The sequence below is a fragment of the Triticum dicoccoides genome, chromosome 3B (genome assembly GCF_002162155.2).
Source record: "Triticum dicoccoides isolate Atlit2015 ecotype Zavitan chromosome 3B, WEW_v2.0, whole genome shotgun sequence".
NCBI lineage: Eukaryota > Viridiplantae > Streptophyta > Magnoliopsida > Poales > Poaceae > Triticum > Triticum dicoccoides.
Genome location: NC_041385.1, coordinates 399,658,743 through 399,665,188, shown reverse-complemented (window position 1 = coordinate 399,665,188; position 6,446 = coordinate 399,658,743).

Here is a 6,446-nt window from a genome sequence, read left to right as displayed (position 1 = left end):
GGACATGGTGGGATAGACAAGGTTGCTTCTTCATGGACCCTTCATGGGTGGAGCCCTCCGTGGACTCGCGCAACTGTTACCCTTCGTGGGTTGAAGTCTCCATCAACGTGGATGTATGATAGCACCACCTATCGGAACCACGGATAAAAAATCTCTGTGTCAACATTGCGTTTGCCTCCTCAAACTCCTCCATTTACCTTGATATGCAATTGTTTTACATTCCGCTGCTATACTCTTAGAATTGCATGTGTAGGTTGATTGCTTGACTTCTGCTATGCTAAAATCTGCCAAGAACTAAAATTGGGAAAAGGCTAGATTTTTATTTGGTCAAGTAGTCTAATCACCCCCCCCCCTCTAGACATACTTTCGATCCTACAATTTTAGAGAATTAAACAAAACTACTAGGAAATATCATTACCATCTATCTTTTATTGATCAAATGCTAGAAAGACTATCTAAACATACCCACTTTTACTTTCTAGATGGTTATTCTGGTTTTTCTCAAATACCTGTGTCATAAGAGGATCAAGAAAAAACTACTTTTACTTGCCCTTTCGATACCTTTGCTTATAACCGTATGCCTTTTGGTTTATGCAATACAGCTGTTACCTTTTAAAGATGTATGACTGCTATATTCTCTGATTTTTGTGAAAAGATTGTTGAGGTTTTCACGGATGGTTACTCCATTTATGGAACTTATTTTGATGATTGCTTAAGAAACCTTGATCAAGTTTTGCAGAGATGTGAAGAAACTAATCTTGTCTTGAATTGGGAGAAGTGCCACTTTATGATTAATGAAGGTATTGTATTGGGGCATAAAATTTCTAAAAGAGGTATTGAAGTTGATAAAGCTAAAGTAGATGTTATTGAAAAGATGTCGTGTCCTAAAGATATCAAAGGTATAAGAAGTTTCCTTGGTCATGTTGGTTTCTATAGGAGGTTTATTAAAGACTTCTCTAAAATTTCTAGGCCTCGTACTAATCTCTTGCAAAAAGATGTTCCATTTGTTTTTGATGATGGTTGTGTAGAAGCATTTGAAATCCTTAAGAAAGCTTTGATTTCTGCACCTATTGTTCAACCACCTGGTTGGAACCTACCCTTTGAAATTATGCGTGATGCTAGTGATTATGTTGTAGGTGTTGTTCTAGGACAAAGAGTTGATAAGAAATAAAATGTTATCCATTATGATAGTAAAACTTTAGACAATGCTCAAAGAAATTATGCTACTTCTGAAAAAGAATTTCTAGCAATTGTCTTTGCTTTTGATAAGTTCAGATCTTATATTGTTGATTCCAAAGTAACTGTTCACACTGATCATGCTGCTATTAAATACCTTATGGAAAAGAAAGATGCTAAACCTAGACTTATTAGATGGGTTCTCTTGTTGCAAGAGTTTGATTTACATATTATTGATAGAAAGGGAGTTGAGAACCCCATAGCAGACATCTTGTCTAGGTTAGAAAATGTTCTTGATGACCCACTACCTATTGATGATAGTTTTCCTGATGAACAATTAGCTGTCAAAAATGCTTCTCATAGTGCTCCATGGTTTGCTGATTATGCCAATTACATTGTCGCTAAATTTATACCATCTAGTTTCACATACCAGCAAAAGAAAAAGGTTTTCTATGATTTAAGACATTACTTTTAGGATGACCCACACCTTTATAAAGAAGGAGTAGATGGTTTTATTATACATTGTGTACCTGAGCATGAACAGGAACAAATCCTATGCAAGCGTCACTCCAAAGCTTATGGAGGACACCATGCTGGAGATAGAAATGCACACAAGGTATTGCAATCTGGTTTTTATTGGCCTACTCTCTTCAAAGATGCTTGTAAGTATGTCTTGTATTGCGATGAATGCCAGAGAATTGGTAATATTAGTAGACGTCAGGAAATGCATATGAATTATTCACTTGTTATTGAACCATTTGATGTTTGGGAATTTGAGTATATGGGACCTTTTCCTCCCTCTAATGGGTATACACATATTTTGGTTGTTGTTGATTATGTTACTAAGTGGGTAGAAGCTATTCCAACTAGTAGTGCTGACCATAACACTTCCATTAAAATGCTTAAAGAAGTTATTTTCCTGACGTTTGGGGTCCCTAGATATTTAATGACTAATGGTGGTTCACACTTTATTCATGGTGCTTTCCGTAAATTGCTTTCTCAATATGATGTCAACCATAGAATTGCATCTCCTTATCATCCTCAGTCTAGTGGTCAAGTAGAATTGAGTAATCGAGAAATAAAGTTGATTTTGCAAAAGACTGTTAATAGATCTAGAAAGAATTGGTCTAAGAAACTTGATGATGCATTATGGGCTTATAGAACTGCTTATAAAAATCCTATAGGTATGTCTCCATATAAAATGGTTTATGGAAAAGCATGTCACTTACCTCTTGAATTAGAACATAAAGTTTATTGGGCAATTAAAGAGCTCAACTATGATTTCAAACTTGCCGGTGAGAAGAGGTTATTGACATTATCTCACTTGATGAATGGAGAACCCAAGCCTATGAGAATGCCAAGTTGTTTAAAGAAAAGGTTAAAAGATGGCATGACAAAAGGATACAAAAGTGTGAATTTAATATAGATGACCTTGTCTTGCTATAAAACTCTCGTTTAAGATTTTTTGCATGAAAGCTTCGCTCTAAATGGGAATCCTTATATTATCGAGGAGGTTTACCATTTCGGTGCCATCAAAATTAACAAGCCCGAAGGCACCAACCCAAAGGTGGTAAACGGTCAAAGAATCAAACATTATATCTCAGGTACTCCCATAAATGTTGAGACCAATATTATTAATACCATAACACCGGAGGAGTACATAAGGGAGACCTACCAGAATGTTTCTGTAACATCCCAAATTTCCAATTTGGAATGTTATACATTAGATCATCATTGCATATCATATTTTTCATGCATTTTGGTTCATCCTAGAAATTCTAAGCAACTCAAGGACCCACGGAGAGAGTTGGGGATTTTGTTATTTTCATATTTGAGTTTTCTCAAATTTCAAAAAGAGGATCGTTTGATTTTAATTATTTTTCTCTTCAAAAATATTTCATATTAAAAAAATATGAGAGGAGATAATATGACTTCTCCAAAATAAATGAAATATTCGAGGAAAAATATTAAAATCAAATAAATAGTTTTATTTGGTTTTTCTTGCAATTTTATTTGAATTAGAAAAATTGCACGTTTTCAAAATTGCATTTTTAGGCCAAAAAGATGTTCATCTTGTTCTAAATATTCTATTTAGATGGTGAAAATTTGTTTTGGTATTTTTAGTTTTTTATTTTATTTTCTAGGATTGTTTTGTTCGGCGAAATCTATTTTAAAAACAAGATTCCGCCCGACCGGGTCGAAGCCCAGCCGAGCCGACCGGCCCAAGCCAATGCCACCACCGACATCGTCGGGCGAGTCCGAGCCGGACACGCCTCGCCCAAGCCGCCTCTCCTCTCCCCCAATATAAACCAAGCTCGGGGCCCCCTCGGGACCCCAAGCCGCCGCCGCCGCCTGCCGAGCGCCCCGCCGCCTCGCAAGACGCCGCCACCGCCACCGCCGCAGCAGAGCCCCGCCGGAGCCGCCCCGCCTTGCCGGAGGTATACGCCGCCGCCGCCATTGTTCGGTTTATTTTTAAAATCGTTCGGGTTTTTTAGAAACCCTAGGTTTATTTTTAGATCGGTTTTATTTTTTCCCGGTTTAGTTAAATAGCGGACGTTCGTCTGTATGTTCGTTTTAACGAACGGTGTTCACTCATTAGTCGCAGACAGCGAACGTTCATTCGTTAGTTTGTTCGTCAATTTTTCTTTTTCCAGGGTTTTTCCGCGATGATTTTCGATTGCGATTTCTGTCCTGATTTTCATTTTAGTTTATCTTTTTGCTCGTTTATCGAAATCAGGCGATTCAAGAGTCCAGATCTTTGTATCAAAGCCCTCTTTCGGTTTAACCAACTTCAACAAGATTTTGGTACTGTAAAATTTTACTTTAGTCCAGATTAGTAAACGGATCTTGTTTCTTTCGCAGTTTGAGTTTCGTTGCTTCGTTTGATTTGATTCTTTTTGCAAACTGGAGTTCTTAAGTTGAACTTTCTGGTTAGATCTCTTATTTGAGTTTTACCCGTGCTTCTAGTTGAGTGCTTATGTATGTATCTGTTTGTTTGCGATAGAGTACCCGGAGTGCAAAGCGTGCTACTACGAGTCTCTAGGTTTCACGAATCATCAGCAAGGCAAGTAACAGTTTGATCATACCTCTTTACTACCCAGTTTTTATTGCATTAGATCGACCCTCAAACATTGCATGGTTAGGAATCGTTTAACATGTTGGTGCTGGGAAGTAGATGATGAGGTAGAACCTACTGCCCTATTTATTATCAAACCTTTGGGAGTTACTTCTACGTTATGCTTATATTGCTATGCTATGCTCGTAGACGTGGTTTGGTCGGAGTGAATTCCATGACAGATGTGAGTATTGATAATTAATGGTTAACTTAAGGTGGCTACTTTAATACACATCTGGGTGGATTGCTTGAGGCACCCTGGAGTACCCAGTGGTTGTTAGGGCACCTGGAGAATCTAGTGTTGTCCAAGGATATGCCGGAGTACCCGTGTGATCTTCCTACGGTCTGCCACCCAGGCTCAAAGGGATCATAAGATTATTCATACTAGAAACTTCCATGTGCAGCCACAAGCTATTATGGGCTCTAGCATAGTTGAGTATGTTGCATGACCTCTTTCAGTGGTGGGCTAGCAGATGTAGGGGAAAGTAGGTGTAACTGTCCACCCAGAGTAAAGAGTTATTGTTTTAGAAAGACTGTGTCTCGTTTCTCCGGCCATGGATGTATTCGAGTCTTGTGGGGAAAAGTGCGCAAACCTCTGCAGAGTGTACAAACTAATCATGGTTAGTCGTGTCCCCGGTTATGGATGTTTTGAGTATCTAGTTCTTGGATTATCATGTTGATCTCGTCACTCTAAATTTAATTTGTTGGGTTAATGATGATGATTAATTAGGATTGAGTTGGCGGAACCTTCTCAATGTTTAACAACCACCATGATAGTTAAATAAACTGTATTCCTTTGTTGTAGGGAAAAATTGGCTTTATGCAAAACTGTAACCATAGAGCTTTCCACCAGCCATATATACATGTAGTGATAGCATTCATTCTGTTCATTACCCTATGTGTTACATTGCCAGCATATTCCATGTGCTAACCCGTTTCGGGCTACAACGTTTCATGTTGCAGACATTTCAGACGACGAGTAAGGTGCCATAGGTCATTGTATTTCACTCAGCTATGTCGTTGGAGTTGATGGACTCACTTTATCTTCCAAGCCTTCCGCTGTTATCGATTTTAGATGGCCTTAAGCCGCATTATTGTAATAAGTTCTCTTTTGAGACATTCGATGTAATAAGTGTGTGATTGCTACTCTGTTATAAATCCTCGAGTACTGTGCGTGTCAGCATTACCAATCCAGGGATGGCACTGATACACAGAGATCAGACTGTTTGAGGTATGGTCGCTACAAGATGGTATCAGAGCACATGCTGACTGTAGGACACGACCACTAAGCTAAAGCCCTAGATCACTACTGTCTTCTCATTTCTGACTCCTCTCCTTTTCTACTCTATAGGATGGTACATGCAAGGAACAAGTTCACACAACCGGATGAAGATACACCTTTTGGACGACACTTGAAGGAAGTTACTAAATACCTGAACATCAGAATACCAAGCTTCATCGGGACTTACATCACCACTTTAGCCGAAGAGGAGCGTTGGATGATTCGAGTTCAAGTTCCAGGAACACTACTAGGAAAATGCCTATAGATAGAAGTTTACCAGTAGCGTTTGTTTGCAACCCAACGCTACTAGTAGTTAGTAGTAGCGCTGTCTACAAACAGCGCTATTGGTATAAGTTAGCAGCAGCGCTTGTTTCCTGGGCCCACGCTACTACTAAGTGTAACACACCACACCCCCTGGTCAAAAAATAGCAGCAGCGCATGTCCTCCAACCTGCGCTACTGCTAGTATAGTATCTATAGCGCCTGTTTTACTAAGTGCGCTACTGCTAATTTTTCTATGTATAACATTTTACCAGTAGCGTGTGTTTCTGGCCAGCGCTATAAGTAGTGCAACCCTAGCTGTAGATATTTTGCAAGCTGCCATAGCAGTAGCGCGTATGGGTGACCCACGCTACTGCTATGCCCGCCAGCCACCTACCACCTTTCCCCTTCTTCCTCCCCTCTCTTCTTCCCCCCTTCCTTTCTCCCCCTTTCCTTGCACCTTTCTTGTTCCTTTTAATGCTCCCCGACCACCACCCCTCCATTAGAGCCCTCCCTCCCCCTCTTCTTTGCCCCTCCACCACCCCTCAATTAGAGCCCCCCTCCCTCCCCCTCTTCTTTGCCCCTCCACCACCCCTCCATTAGAGCCCCCTCC